The sequence below is a fragment of the Chiloscyllium punctatum genome, chromosome 1, assembly GCF_047496795.1.
Source record: "Chiloscyllium punctatum isolate Juve2018m chromosome 1, sChiPun1.3, whole genome shotgun sequence".
NCBI lineage: Eukaryota > Metazoa > Chordata > Chondrichthyes > Orectolobiformes > Hemiscylliidae > Chiloscyllium > Chiloscyllium punctatum.
Genome location: NC_092739.1, coordinates 106911941 through 106928491, shown reverse-complemented (window position 1 = coordinate 106928491; position 16551 = coordinate 106911941).

Sequence of the window (16551 nt, the reverse complement as noted above, 5' to 3'; positions counted from 1 at the left end):
CTGATCTTATCCGCCAACAACTTCTCACGTCTCCTCCTGGCTCTTCTGAGCTCTCTTTTTAGGTCTTTCCTGACTTCCTTGTAACCCTCAAGTGCCCTAATTGAATTTTCACATTTTGTCCTAACATAAGCCTTCTTCTTCTTCTTGACCAGGGATTCCACTCCCTTAGTAAATCACGGCACACGCATTCTATATCTTCCTCCCTGCCTGACAGGTACGTACTTATCTAGGACACACAGGAGCTTTTCCTTGAATAAGCTCCACATTTCTAATGTGCCCATCCCCTGCAGTTTCCTTCCCCATTCTACGCTTCCTAAATCTTTCCTAATTGCATCATAATTTCCTTTCCCCCAGCTGTAACTCTTGCTCGGTGGAGTACACCTATCCCTTTCCATCACTAAAGTAAACCTGACAGAACTGTGATTGCTGTCTCCAAAGTGCTCACCTACTTCCAAATCTAACACCTGGCCAGGATTGTTACCCAGTACTAAATCTAAAGTGGCTTCGCCCCTTGTAGGCCTGTCTACATACTGTGTCAGGAAGCCCTCCTGCACACACTGGACCAAAACCGACCCATCTATAGTACTCGTACTGTAGTGATCCCAGTCAATATTTGGATAGTTGAAGTCCCGCATGACAACTACCCTGCCTCTCTCACTCCTATCAAGAATCATCTTTGCTATCGTTTCCTCTACATCTCTGGGACTATTCGGAGGCCTATAGAAAACTCGCAACATGGTGACTTGTCCTTTCCTGTTTCTAACCTCAGCCCATACTACTTCAGTTAACGAGTCCCCAAACATCTTTTCTACAACTGTAACACTGTCCTTGACCAACAATGCCACACCTCCCCCTCTTTTACCATCTTCTCTGTTCTTACTGAAATATCTGAATCCCGGAACCTGCAACAGCCATTCCTGTCCCTGCTCTATCCATGTCTCCATAATGGCCACAACATCGAAGTCCCAGGTACCAACCCATGCTGCCAGTTCACCCACTTTATTTCGGATGCTCCTCGCGTTTAAGTTCACACACTTCAAACCAGGTTCTCGCTTGCCAGTGTCAGATACTTGATTTGGGAACTCCCTACTCTCATCCTCTTCTGTACCTGTCCTACAATTTTGGTTCCCAACCCCTGCTGTATTAGTTTAAATCCACCTTAATAGCTTTAGTGAATTTCCCACCCAGGATATTGGTACCTTTCTGGTTTAGATGAAGACCATCCTGCTTGTAGAGGTCCCACCTACCCCAGAAAGAGCTCCAATTATCCAAAAACCTGAAACCCTCCCTCCTGCACCATCCAAGTAGCCATGTATTCAACTCCTTTCTCTCTGTATTCCTAATCTCACTAGCACGTGGCACGGGCAGCAAACCAGAGAAAACAACTCTGCTTGTCCAAGCTCCAAGCTTCCATCCTAGCTCCCTGAATTTCTGCCTCAAGTCCCCATCTCTCTTCCCACCTATGTCATTGGTGCGGTTGGTGTGGTGTGGTGCGGCTGAAGTTTTGCTGATGCCAACTTTAATGGACAAGGGTCTTAGCACACCCACCCCATCATTGTCTACCATTTGGCTGGTTGTGCGCGTATGAGTGTAAATCTGAGAGTTCCTCAGTAGTGGTGGTGACAGGGAATGTAACTGAGACAGCCAATGCTGCAGGATGGCCAAGGTGTATGCCTTTGTTGCCAAGGTAACATGTTGTTCCCATGTGAACTTCCAGTGACCAGACCCCTCCCTTATCCTGCCCATTGTGAGTCCCTTTGCAGCCATTCTCCTCAACATTGCACTCTGTTCAAGTGTTCATGACAGTGAGCCATCTTCAGTGTTAACATGCACTGAGAGGCCCAGCTTCACTCTCTTTTCTAGCTGCCCATTCCATCAATCCCACAGATTTCACACTTCCCTAGATCATCACCAAAGTAGTGACTACAACTATCTACCTATCTCTCTCACCCTACCCCATGCCCCACCTCCTCTCCCAGATGCCCTTCCCCTTTAGTTTCTGCAAATGGAAGCAACCGGACTACTGTGGCCCAACTCTTTAAGTGACCTGATATAGAACAGTTCTCAGCTGTCCAGTCCCTGACTGGTGGAGACACATGTCTCTGATTGTTACTGCCCTTTCTCTGGACTGGCCCTTGTGAAGATAAATAACTGCCGATGACCCTGCCTCTGGAATGCAGAGGCATTCCAGCCCTGTGCAAAGCCAGCCTGAAGGACACCTGGCCACGGCTGAAGCCCAGATTTCAATGGGAGACTCCCTTGTCTACCTGTGCCAGGCCCCCACGACTGGCTGGTGCCTGTCTGGACATCATTGGGAAGTACTCCCCTAAAACTTGCACATTTGTTGCACTGCTTACTGCAGATTTTATTCAAACACTGAGACATGGTACAGATGTTAGACTGATCTGCCACACTGCCATAAGGCAAGATGCATGCGTCCTTGACTGAGGTCAGCTGTACAGTTTAGTCACTTGTCTGGTTGTGAAGCATGCATGGTGTGGACATGCTGAATGGCATCAAATCAATGCAGTGAGACAGCATGGAAGCAGCCCTACTAGGCACTATGGTCAACACCTTGTAATGGGCTCCTTTGACTGTGTGGTACCTGTATCCGATGTTTCAATGTATTGGATGCTGATGTGTTCTCCTAAATCGGTCTGTCTTGCGGGGCACACTGCCAGTGCAATGGAGGATGCCGAGATGGTGGCAATGACTCCCTGAATGTGGACTGCCAATGTCAATGGTAAAGGATGACAGTTTGTCCATGGGCATGATAGAGGACCTTTGCAGCAAATGGTAAGTTGAAGCCACCAAAAACGAAGTTGATTTTTCCCAATAGCTAGTTTGTATGGTGGGGTTAATAACATCCCATATTTTCTTAGAGATTGTGACTGTTCTGAACAAAACTATCAAGAAATTCTTCTCTCTATCTTCCGCTTTAAGGTATCTGTAACTTGCATTCAAGTTTAAAGATCTTCAGCCAATTATCATAGTTCATTATAAATCATAGAGTCCTTACAGTGTGGAAGCAGTCCATTTGGACCAACAAGTCCATACCGACCTCCAAAGAGCAATCCACACAGACCCATTTCCCTAACTTATTACTCTACATTTCCCCTGACTAATGCACCTAACTTACACATCCCTGAACACTATGGGCAATTTAGCATGGCCAATTCACCTCTGGTCCCACTCTTATCTCTGGTCCCACACTCACCTCCAGTTCTACTCTCACCTCTGGTCCCACTAATATCTCTGATCCCACTCTCATCTGTGATCCCATTCTCAAATCTGGTCCCACTGTCAAATCTGGTAACATTCTCAAATCGGTTCCTGCTCACCTCTGATCCCACTCTCACCTCTAATCTCACTTTCACCTCTGGTCCCACTCTCATCTCGTCTCACACTTGCCTTCAGTCTCACTCTTATATCTGGTCAATCTTTCATTTCTGTTCACAATCTTACCTCTGCCCCCATGCTCACCTCTAGTTCTACTCTCACCCCTTGTCCCACTAATATCTCTTGCTCCCACTCTCATCTGTGGTATCACTGTCATCTCTGGTCCTATTCTCAAATCAGGTTCCACTCTCACGTCTGTTCCCACTCACATCAAGTCCCACTCTTTCCTCTGGACCCATGCTTACCTCTGGTCCCACTCTTACATAGAACTATTGAGTCATGCAGTATGGAAACAGACCCTTCAATCCAATTAGTCCAAGCCGAACATAATCCCAAACTAAACTAGTCCCACCTGCCTGCTCCCGGCCCGTATCCCTTCAAACCTTTTCATGTACTGACCTAAGTGTCTTTTGAATGTTGTAACTGTGCTCACATCTACTCCTTCCTCAGGAAGTTTATTCCACATGTGAACCACCCTCTCCGTAAAAAAACCTGCCCCTCATGTCTTTTTAAAATCTCTCTCCTCTCATATTAAAAATGTGCTCTCTAGTCTTGAAATCCTCCATCCTAGGGAAAAGACAGCTTCCATTAACCCTATTTATACCTCTCATGATTTTCTAAGCCTCTATAAGGTTACCTCTCAACCTCCTATATTCCAGTGGAGAAAGGTCCCAGTCTATCCAGCTTTCCTTTATAACTCAAACCTTCCATACCCAGCAACATCCTGGTAAATCTCTTCTGAACCCTCTCTAACTTAATAATATTCTTCCTAAAGCTGGGTGACCAGAACTGGACAGAGTATTTCAGAAGATGCCTCACCATTGTTCTATGCAACCTTAACATGACTTCCCAACTCCTAAACTCAAAGGACTGAGCAATGAAGGCAAGTGTGCCAAATCTTTTTTAACCACCGTATCTATATATGTGATACATTTAGAGATGCCAGTGTTGGACTGGGGTGTACAAAGTTAAAAATCACACAACACCAGGTTAAAGTCCAACAGATTTAATTGGAAGCACACCAGCTTTTGGAGCGTCGCTCCTTCATCAGGTGGTAGTGGGGCCCACTCCTGATGAAGGAGCAATGCTCCAAAAGCTAGTGTGCTTCCAATTAAACCTGTTAGACTTTAACCTGGTGTTGTATGATTTTTTTAACTTTATATGTGATGCAAGCTTCAAAGAATTGTGTACCTGAACCCCTACGTCCATCTATTCTGCAACACTACCCAAGACCCTACCATTAATTGTATAAATCCTGTAATTCTTTGTTGTATGAAAATGCAAAACCTCGCATTTACCCAGATTGAAATCTATCTGCCATTTTTTAGCATCTGATAACACTCTCTTTCTGGTCTCATTCTTACCCCTGGTTCCACTCTCCCCTATGATCCCACTCTCAGCTCTGGCCCCACTCACCACTGATCCTACACTCATGTCTGGTCGCACTCTCCTGTGAGGGTGGAGGTCAAGGTTGGCAGGAGTAGGGAACCCTGGATAACAAGAGGTATTGAGGTTTTGACCAGATAAAAGGAGACATGATTCAGGTACAGGCAGCTGGAATCAAGGAAATCCCTGGAGGTATATAGGGGATGCAGGAGTTTACTGAAGATGGAAATCAGGAGGGTGAAATGAGGGCATGAGATAGCTTTGGCTAAGAAGATTAGGGTGAATCCAAAGAGATTCTTTAAGCATATTAAAGGAAAAAGAATAACGAGAGACAGAATAGGACCCCTCAAGGACCAAAGTAGACATGTATGTGTGGAACAGCAGGAGATGGGCAAGGTCTTCAATGAATATTTTTCCTCTGCGTTTACTGTGGAGAAAGATGTGAAGATTTGGAACTTGGGGAAGTTAGCAGTGATATCTTGAGGACAGTCCATATCACATAAAGATGGTGTTGGACGTATTAGAATGTATGAAGGTGAATAATTCTCCTCGTCCTGATCAAATATATCCAAGACAACTGCAAGAGGCTAGAGAAGAAATTGCAGTGGTCCTGGATGATATATTTGCACCATTGTTAGCCATGGGTGAGGTCCCAGAAGCCTAGAGGGTAGCAAATATTGTGCCATTATTCAAGAAGGACTGCAAAGAAAAGCCTGGGAACGATAGACCAGTAAGCCTAACATCTATGGCAAGTAAGTTACTTGAGAAGATTCTGAGGGATAAGATATACATGCATTTGGAAAGACAGGGTTTGATTAGGAACAGTCAGCATGGTTTTGTGGGTGAGTGGGAGACCGTACCTCAGAAATTTCTTAGAGTTCTTTGATGAAATGACGAGGAAGATTGATGAAGGTAGGGTGGGAGACACAGTCTATTTGGATTTCAGTAAGGCCTTTGGTAAGCTTTCACATGGAAATCTGCCCTGGAAGATTAGATTGATGGAATCCAGGGGGAGCTGGCAAATTGGATACAAAATTGGTTTGATGGTAGGAAGCAGAGGGTAATAATGGAAGGATGCATGTCAAACTGGAGACCTGAGACTAGTGGAGTGCATCAGGGGTTGGTGCTGGGCCCATTGCTGTTTGTTATCCATGTCAATGATTTGGATGAGAATGTACAAGGTATGATTAGTAAGTTTGCAGATGACACTAAAATAGGCAGTATGGTGGATAGTGAGGAAGGTTATCAGAAATTTTAGCAGGAGCTTGATCAGTTGGGGAAGTGGGCTGTGAAATGGCAAATGGAGTTTAATATAAATAAGTGTGAAGTCTTGCATTTTGGAAAGTAAAATCAAGGTATGAGCTTCATGTTCAATGGTAGGGCTTTAATAAGCCCTCAGGTAAAGGGTTCTCTGAAAGTGGAGTCACAGATAGACAGAGCAGTGAAAAAGGCTTTTGGCACACTGGCCTTCTTCAGTCAGAGAATTGAGTATAGAAATTGGGAAGTTATGTTGCAGTTGTACAGCAATTGGCGGCACGGTGGCACAGTGGTTAGCACTGCTGCCTCACAGCACCAGAGACCCAGGTTCAATTCCCACCTCAGGTGACTGTCTGTGTGGAGTTTGCACATTCTCCCGTGTCTGCGTGGGCTTACCCTGTGCAGGTCAGGTGAATTGGCCATGCTAAATTGCCCGAAGTGTTAGATGTAGGGGAATGGGTCTGGGTGAGTTGCGCTTCGGCAGGTCGGTGTGAACTTGTTGGGCCGAAGGGCCTGTTTCCACACTGTAAGTAATCTAATCAATTGGTGAAGTCACATTTGAAGCATTGTGTTCAATTTTGGTCACCTTGCTGTCGGAAGGATGTTGTTAAACTAGAAAGAGTGCAGACGAAATTTACAAGGATGTTGCCATTTATCCATTTTTAAGCATGCTAAAATTGCTGATAACTCCTCCATCTCAATATTTATTCTGTTCAAGTATTTTAAATCCACCATAAATCCTCTTTCAGATATTCAAACAAATACAATTTATCAAATAAATCATGCTTTCAAGCTAGTGCATCTAGTTCCTGAATGGTGTCATGCTGCTGAAGTCGTGAGCGGTGCCGTATATCATGCAATTATCGGCAAACTTCACCACTTCCGACATTATGATGGAGGGAAGATCAATGATGAAGCAGCTGAAGATGGTTGAGCCTAGGGCAGTACCCTGGGGAACTTGAGTATATATGCCTTGGAGCTGAGAAAATATTGAAAAATATACTAAGGGACAGAATTAATCTCCGCTTGGAGAGGCAACAATTTATCAAGGATAGACAACATGGCTTTTTCATGGGAGATAGTATCTAACAAATCTGATTAACTTTTTTGATGACATGACTAGGTGTTTAAATAAGGATAGTGCATTTTGATATAGTCCACACAGACTTCAGTAAGGCTTTTGACAAGAAATGGGAAACTGCTCAAGAAGGTTAGACCCTATAGGGTCCATGGCAATTTGGTAAATTGGATCCAAAATTAGATTAATGGCAGGATGCAGCGCATGGTGATTGAAGGATGATTTTGTGAGTGAAAGTCTGTGTCAAATGCCTTACCTCAGGGGTCACTGTGTCTCTTACTGTTTGTACTGTACATTAATGATGTAGTCTTGAACATAGGAGGTATAATAAATAAATTCACAGATGTCACAAAAAAGCAAGAAGAAAAGTCTTAGAAAACACACTATTATAGATTGGCTGGTCAGGTGGTAGTGATAAATCAAATTTAATCCAGAAAAATGCGAACTCCATTGGCTGGTTGCTAAAGTATTTATGTGAACTTGAAATTTTATGTGGAACCTGAAATAACTCCACAGAGGCCAGTATCCCATCACCAAGTCAAACTTTATTTACATGTGGAGAGTCCTTGACACTGATCCTTCTCCTTCAGAGCCAGCTCATGGAGTGAACAGGATGTCTGACATTCTGTCAGCCAAGGCTCCTTGATTGGACCAGGTTAAAACATGCAATCAGGGAACTCATATTCTATGAAATCTGAGTGCTGAGGAAGGGTCAATGTACCCAAAATGTTAACTCTGATTTCTTTCCACAGATGCTGCCAGACCTGATGAGCTTATCCAGCAATTTCTATTTTGATTCTGAGATCCACCTGGCTGACCTCATTACAATCACTACATCGCTCCCCCATGACAAAGGCGGGCTCTTCTTTTTTGTCGATCCTCCAGGGGTGTTATGGCACTGGATCAGTTTCTGCAACTCTACCTCTGATTTAGGTGGTGTCTAACACACAGTAGCTCACCTTTTGTACTTAGAGCATCTGAGAAGAAATTCATTCTCTTTTTCAAGTGTCAAAGACATCAAGGCAGCAACATCTACTGTGTTCATCTCAGATTCTGAGGTATCTTCAATGTTTGATGGAGAGAGGGAAACCACAGGTTTGCTGATCAACGATGGACTGTTACCTGTGACCAACACTTCTGGGAACCCGTGTATTGCAAAAGATGGGCATAGTATTTCTATCATTGTCTCAATATTTGATAAATGAACTCTATGCATGCCTAACCACTTTGACTGGGCATCCATAATTACTAAGAACATTAAGCCCATGAAAGTATATGCATAGTCAACATGTAACTGAGTTCAGGGTTTATCCAGCCATTCCTATAAATATGGAGGAGCTTCTGGCAGTAATTTTGTCATTGTTAGCACTCTGGGCACTAAATTGTCTGCATCCAATCCTGACCACCAGACGTAACTTCTCACCAACACCTTCATTTTTGAAACTCCTAGATGACCCCTGGTGGAGTTCTGCCAGTATCTAGTGGCAACCTTTGCTCAGGACAATCACTCTTGCTCCCTGTGATAATATACCATTCTCTACTATGATCTGGTGTCTTCAGGTACAAAAAGGTTTCAATTCTGGTTGTGATGGCCCTTTGGCTTCCCCAATCACTTCCAGCTATTTCAGTTTTACCAGGATCGGATCTTTCTCTGTCTAAAGTCTGACTTTGTCAGCTGTGACAGGAAGGGTGCCCAGAAGATTTAAAACTATTACAACTGTTCCAGTGGCGGTACCACTGGTGGTGTATCTGCCAGTGGGAGACAGTTCAATGCCTCTGTATTTGCCACTTAGCCTACCAGAAGGTGTTCCAACTTGCAATTATATGCACTGAGTATTACAGCCCACTGCTAAATTCGGCCTGAAGCTATGAGCAGCACTAGCTTCTCCTCTTTAAGTGGACCTAACAGGGTTTTATGGTCTGTTATTAGAAATCTACATCCGTACAGGTATTGGTGGAACTTCTTGACTCCAAATATGACAACCAAACCTTCCATCTCTATCTGGGCATATTTACACTCTGCATTAGCCAAAGTCCTGGAGGCATATGCTATTGAGCTTTCCTCTCCATTGGGCCATGTATGAGCATGTCTCAATTGGGATCATAGTGTGCCAACATCTTACAGAATGATGATTTGGAGATGCCGGTGTTGGACTGGGGTGTACAAAGTTAAAAATCACACAACACCAGGTTATAGTCCAACAGGTTTAATTGGAAGCACACTAGCTTTCGGAGCGCCACTACCACCTGATGAAGGAGCAACGCTCCGAAAGCTAGTGTGCTTCCAATTAAACCTGTTGGACTATAACCTGGTGTTGTGTGATTTTTATAGAATGATTGCTGTTTCTTCACATCTCTGAAAGCTATGAGTTGGCTATGCGACCATTTCCAAAGCAGGCCACTTTTAGGAGTTGATGTAAAGGTACTAGGATGGATGCCAGGTTATGTACAAACTTTCCTTACTAATTCACCAGCCCAAGGAAAGACCTAGGCTCAGGTTCAGACATGGGAACCGAGGCAGCTTTGATCACTCTACTTTATCTTCCAATGGGTGCAAATTGGTCTTGTCAACAGTGTAGCCCATGTAGGTTATTTCAGATGCTTGGAGCACATATTTTTACATTCCAAGTCATACGCTCGAATGGGAAAAATGTCTAAGAATTAAGACTAAGTTCTCTTTATTGGAATGGCAACTAGATAAATAGCAACCTGGGGTAGACCTGATGAAATGTTCTCCATCTTCTGCTAAAAAATTGCACAGGCTGATGATACCCCAAATTGAAGTCTCGTACAATGGTACAAACCTTCTGGGTATTAATTGTAGCATACTTCTGGGAATTCTCATCAAACCACAAATGCAAGATTTTTAAAATTCACTTGTGGGATGTGAGAGTCGCTAGCTGGCCAGCATTTATTGCCCATCCCTAGTTGCCCTTGAAAAGGCGTGGTGAGCTGTCTTCTTGAACTGCTGCAGTCCACCTGCGGTGGGTTGACCACAATGCCAGTGGATAGGAAATTGCAGGATTATTACTTGGCGACAGTGAAGGAACGGCAAAATATTTCCAACTCAGGATAGTGAGTGGCTTGGTAGGAAACTTGAAGTTGGTGGTATTCCCATGTCTCTGTTGCTCTTGTCCTTCCAAATGGAAATGGTCATGGGTTTGGAAGTTGATGTCTAAGGATCTTTGGTAAATTTCGCAAGTGCATCTTGTAGATAGTGCACGCTGCTGCTACTGAGCTTCTGTGGCAGACAATGGGGATGCTTGTGGATGTAGAGCCAATCATGTGGACAGCTTTATCCTGGATGGTGTCAAAATTCTTGTGTGTTATTGGAGCTACCCTCATCCAGGCAAGTGGGGAGTATTCCAACACACTCCTGATTTGTGCCTTGTAGATGGCTGACAGACTTTGGGGAATCAGGAGGTGAGTTACTTGCTGCAGTATTCCTAGCCTCTAACCTGCTCTTGTAGCCATTGTGTTTATGTGGTGAGTCTAATCGAGTTTCTGGGAGGCTAAGTGTCAATGGGAATCCCCAGGATGTTGACATTGGGGATTCAGTGATGTTAACACGATTGGATGTCAAGATCCAGTGGTTGGATTGTCTCTTATTGGTGATGGTTATAGCCTGGCATTTATGTGGCGAGAATGTTACTTCCCACTTGTCTGCCCTAGATGTTGTCCACATCTTGTTGCTTCTGAACTTGAAGTGCTTCAATATCTGAGGAGTTGTGGATGGTGTTGAACAATGCACAATCATCAGCGAACATCCCCACTTCTGACCTTATGATGGAGGGAAGGTCATTGATGAAGCAGCTGAAGGTAGTTGGGCCTAGGACACTACTCTGCGAAACTGCTGCTGAGATGTCCTGGAGCTGAGATGACTGACCTACAACAACTAAGACCATCTTCTTCCATGCTAAGTATGACTTCAACCATTGGAGAGTTTGGCCCCGATACCCATTGATTCCGATACACATGGCTCGTGTCCAGCTTCGTGAAGGACAGCAACCCCCACCAGTTTTGCTCATAAATCCTCTACGAAGGGATTGGGTATTTATCCAGCTGCCAAAAGCAGTTTACTGTTTGTTTAAAATCCTCACAAACGTGAACCAATCCATCAGGCTTCACAATTGGTACAATCATGCTGCCTACCCCGCAAACTGGACTGATTTGCTGGTTCCTTCACTTTCCAGCTTCCTGATTTCTGCCTCTACTTTTGCCTATAAGGCAAGTGACTCTGGATGGGCCTTGTAGAATCATGGAATTGCTTCTTGGGACAACCAAGGTGGCCTTGGCTCCTTTGATAGTCCCTAGACCTTCTGAAAAACTTCTGGGTATTCAGCTAGGACTTCACTCAGGCAACCATTTTCTAATCAAAACACATAGAGCCAATCTAGGTGAATCTTTCTCAACCAGTTATACCCCATCAAACTTGGGCCTGAGCCTTTTACTACAATTAGAGGTAACTGAACCAGCTGCTTCTCATAAGAGACCGGAACCAAATATGTAACCAAATATGTTCCCTCATATAGGTTCTCAGTCTAGTTGAGGTCTTGTGCAAATGTAAGGATAGGAATCAAGAGCAAATTTCACTAAAGACTGGTCTTGCAACCACTGAAAAGGCTGCGCCAGTATCGACCTCCATTGGAACTGGGCAACCATTTAACCAGGCCCTTATTTGATTGGCTCGGACTTGGATCTTGCAAAGCATTTAACTGTTCTAAACCAGATGTAGGTGGGCTTTCCAGTGTGTGCAGTCTCCCGGATAGAGGCCGATGAGTTCTTTTACTCAATTTAGGTCTGGTGGGATTGTTTTGCTATCTCAAGTCCACACACCAGTAACAACAACAATAGCATGTCAACCTGAATCCTGAAGACAATTTTAACTAGTTGGCTCAGGCTTGGTTTTGTTTTAAGGTTTTGCTGTGAGCTGACCTAGAGTTCCTCTGTTCAAGATCTGTCCTGAGTGAAGCTATGCAATTACCTTCACTCAAGTGGTGTTCCCCAAGCTTAATAGGATTGACGAGGGGGTCCCCTTCCAATGGAATACCCCATTCGGCCATATTTTTCAATGATAAAGCCGGTTGTAGTGCCTGCTTGAAGTCCAGCTGGGCTTCAGCTAGTAGGAGCTTTTGTATAGTTACATCATTAATCCCACATATTAAACAGTCTCTCAACATCTCATCAAAGGTTAAACCAAAGTCACATGCCTCTGCCAGTCTTCTTACCCTAATCAAAAGTCCTGCTATGGATTCCCCGGTTCTTGAACTGTTGAGTAAAACTGATGGAATCTTAGAAAGAGAAGAGACTTGGGATTGTAATATTCCTTAACTAAATCCGTCAACTCTTGAAAGGTTTTAGTATCTGGTGCCTCTGGGAAGGTTAGGCTCCAGAAAACCGACAAAACTGTGTGTCCACAAGCAGTCCGAAGAATCACTCATTGCTTTTCAACTGCCCCAATGTCATTTGCCCAGTAAAAACTATTGCATTCTTTCTAGATACTAGGCTCAGTCTTCAATGGCAGGATTGCACAAGTCAAGCTTCCCAAATAACGGCATGGTGCCAAAAATGCTTACCCCAATTCAAAGACGAATGATGCAAGTGAATTTCTTCAGGAGCATGCTTTTCTCTCATTGCCACTGAAATAACCCCATCACCAGGTCACCTCTATTTACACATGGAAAGTCCTTAACAATGCTCCAGCTCCCTCAGAGCCAGCTATAAGAGTGAACAGAATGTCGGACACTCCTGTTCTTATCTGTCAGCCAGGGTTCCCTGATTGGAACAGGTTAACAGCCCCAATCAGGAACTCATATTAGAACATATAACAGTACAGTATGATGTTGTGCCGAGCATTTATCTTTATCTAACCTACAGACCCCTCAATTTACTGACATCCATGTGCTTGTCCAGCTGTCACTTAAATGTCCCTAATGTCTCTGAGTCTACTACCACCGCTGGCAGTGCATTCCATGCACACATCACTCTCTGCGTAAAGAACCTACCTCTGAAATTTCCCCAGTACAGGGGAACCTCGATTATCCGAACGAGATGGGCAGGCACTATTTCGTTCAGATAATCAATTATTTGATTAATCGATTAAATGCTTTTTCTCAGGGGCTAGGAGTTTTTAAAAGTCTGTTCACCGTTCAGGAGATGGCAGTAGCGCACAGCGCATGTGACCGCGCCCCCAACCCCACCGAACACGGCCCCCCCACCATCCAACACCACGCTGTGGCCCCAACACCATCCCCCGCCCCCAACCCGCCAAATACCACTCCCCTGCCCCCCGTCCCCAACACTGACCCCAGAACCCCAACACCAATCCCCACCCTGCCAAACACTGCCACCTGACCCCAACAACGTGCCCCAACCCCAACACTACCCCATGCCCCCACCACCCAACACAGCCCCCTGACTCCAACACCATCCAACACCACCCCCTGCCCCGCCCAACACTCCCCCACCCAACCGGCCACAATATCGCCCCCCCCCCCACCCTGCCCAACACCACCCCCTGCCCCACCCAACACTCCCCCACCCAACTGGCCACAATATCGCCCCCCACCCTGCCCAACACCGCCCCCTGCCCCACCCAACACAGGATCCTGACCCCAACACCACGCCCCCCGACCCCAACACCGCCCTCTACCCCACCCAACATCACCTCCCACCACCCACATACGACCCCCCCCACCCCCCATCCACATTCTGGGACAGCTGGACTAGACACCAGGATTAAAACTGCTGCTGCCTTTGTGGGGTATGTCTCCAAATAGCGCACACACACACATACACACACACACACACACACAACTATTACTGCTGAAAAATGTGTTGCTGGAAAAGCGCAGCAGGTCAGGCAGCATCCACAGAGCAGGAGAATCGACGTTTGGGGCATAAGTCCTTCTTCAGGATTCTCCTGTTCCTTGGATGCTGCCTGACCTGTTGCACTTTTCCAGCAACACATTTTTCAGCTCTGATCTCCAGCATCTGCAGTTCTCACTTTCTCCTAACTATTTACTGCACCTTTTTGACAATTCCACATTTGCCCAGTACAGGACAATGTTGGAGAGATTATGTGGGGAAGGCGGGGTTTAGGGTACACCCTTCTGTAGAACTCCAGGGAAAACATAGGAAGAGAAAGAGGGTGGGCAGGCAATTATTTGGAAACGGTGCCTGTTTAATCACTGTAAACAAAAGACGTGATCACTACTGGAAACACGTCTTTGACGTAATGTTTCTATCGGGACCCCTTCAGATAATCGAGGTTCCTCTGTATCTTCCTTCACTTACCGTAAAATTATGACCCCTCGTGACAGTCATTTCTGCCCTGTGGAAATGTCTCTGGCTCTCTACTCTATCTATGCCTCTCATTACCTTGTACACCTCTATCAAGTCACCTCTCATCCTTCTTCTCTCCAGTGTAAAAAGCCTGAGCTCACTCAACCTCTCTTATTAAGATAAGCCCTCCAGTCCAGGCAGCATCGTGGTAAATCTCTTCTACACTCTCTCTAAAGCATCTACGTCCCTCCTATAATGAGGCAAACAGAACTGGACATTATATTCCAAGTGTGGTCTAACCAGAGTGTTATAGAACTGCAGCAAAACCTCGTGGCTCTTAGACTCAATCCCCCTGTTAAAGAAAGCCAAAACACCATATGCCTTCTTACAACCCTATCAACTTAGGTGGCAACTTTGAGTGATCTATGTACATGGACCCCAAGATCCCTTTGTTCCTCCACACTGCCAAAAATCATGTCTTTAACCCTGTATTCAGCATTCAAACTCAATCTTCCAAATAAAACGCTTTGCATTTATCCAGTTTGAACTCCATCTGCCACTTCTCAGCCCAGCTCTACATCCTGTCATTGCCTGAAATAGATCCCAACACTATCTAAAACACAACCAACCTTTGTGTCATCGGCAAATGTAATAACCCAACTTTCCACTTCTTTATCCAAGTTATTTATAAAAACTAGAAATAGCAGAGGCCCAAGAACAGATAACAGGTCACCAAGCTCTAGGTGGAATACTTTCCATCCACTACCACTTGCTGTTTTCTTTAGACAAGCCAATTCTGTAGCCAGACAGCCAAATTTTCCTGTATCCCATACCTCCTAACTTTCCAAATGATCTTACCGTGGAAAACCTTATCAAATACCTTTCTAAAATTCATATACACCACATCCACTGCTTGACCTTTGTCAACTTGTCTTGTCATATCCTCAAAAACTCAATAAGGCTTGTGAGGCATGCCCTGAACCTCACAAAGCCATGCTGACTATATTTAATTAAATTATGTTTTTCCAAATAGTCTTAAATCCTATCTTTCAGAATCCTTTCCAGTACCTTGCTTACCACAAACATAAGACTGGCTAGTCTACATTTCCAAGGGATTTCCTTGTTCCATTTCTTGAACAGAGGAACAACATTAGCCTCCTTCCAATCAGCCAGTACTACTCCCATGGACAGTGAGGATGCAAAAATCATCACCAGAGGCGCAGTAATCTCATTCCTCATTTCCCAGAGTAACCTTGGATATATCTGGTCTGGCCCTTGGGGCTTAGCTATCTTGATGCTTCCCAGAATTTCCAGCACATCCACCTTCTTAATATCAATCTGTTCAAGCCTACTAATCTGGTCCATGGTGTTATCACTACCAACAAGGTCCCTCTCTCGTAAACACTGAAGCAAAAACTTAATTTAGGGCCTTCCCTACTTTTTCAGACTCCAGGCACAAGTTCCCTCCACTATCCTTGATGGCCCTACCCTCTCTCTGATCATTGTCTTATTCTTCAGGTGAGTGTGGGTTTGGGTTTTCCCTAATCTTTCCTGCCAAAGCTTATTTGTGTCCCCTCCTAGCTCTCCTCAGTCCATTTTTGAGTTCTTTCCTAGCTACCCTGTAATCCTCTAAAGCTGTGTCAGACCCTTGCTTCCTCAACCTTAAGTAAGCATCCTTCTTCCCCTTGATGAGAAGCTTCTCTTCTCTTGTCATCCAAAGCTCCTTCATCTTACCTTTTCCTCACCTGTCTTAATGGAACAAAGCTATCCAACATTCGCAACAAGTGCTCCTTAAACAGCCTCCACATTACTGTCGTGAATTTCCTGTAGAACAATTGTTCCCAATTTATACTCCATAGCTCCTTTCTAATAGCAGAATAATTTCACCTCCCCTAATTAAATACTTCCCATATTATCTGTTCCAATCCCTCTCCATATCTATGGTAAAGGTGAGGCAGTTGTGGTCACTGTCACCAAAATGCTCTCCTACTGAGAGATCTGACACCTGGCCCGGCTCATTGCCTAGCACCAAATCCAATATGGCCTCTCCCCTAATTGGCCTATTTACATATTGAGTCAGGAATCCTTCCTGGACACACTTGACAAAATCAGCTCCGTCCAGACCATCTGCACTAAGGAGGTTCCAA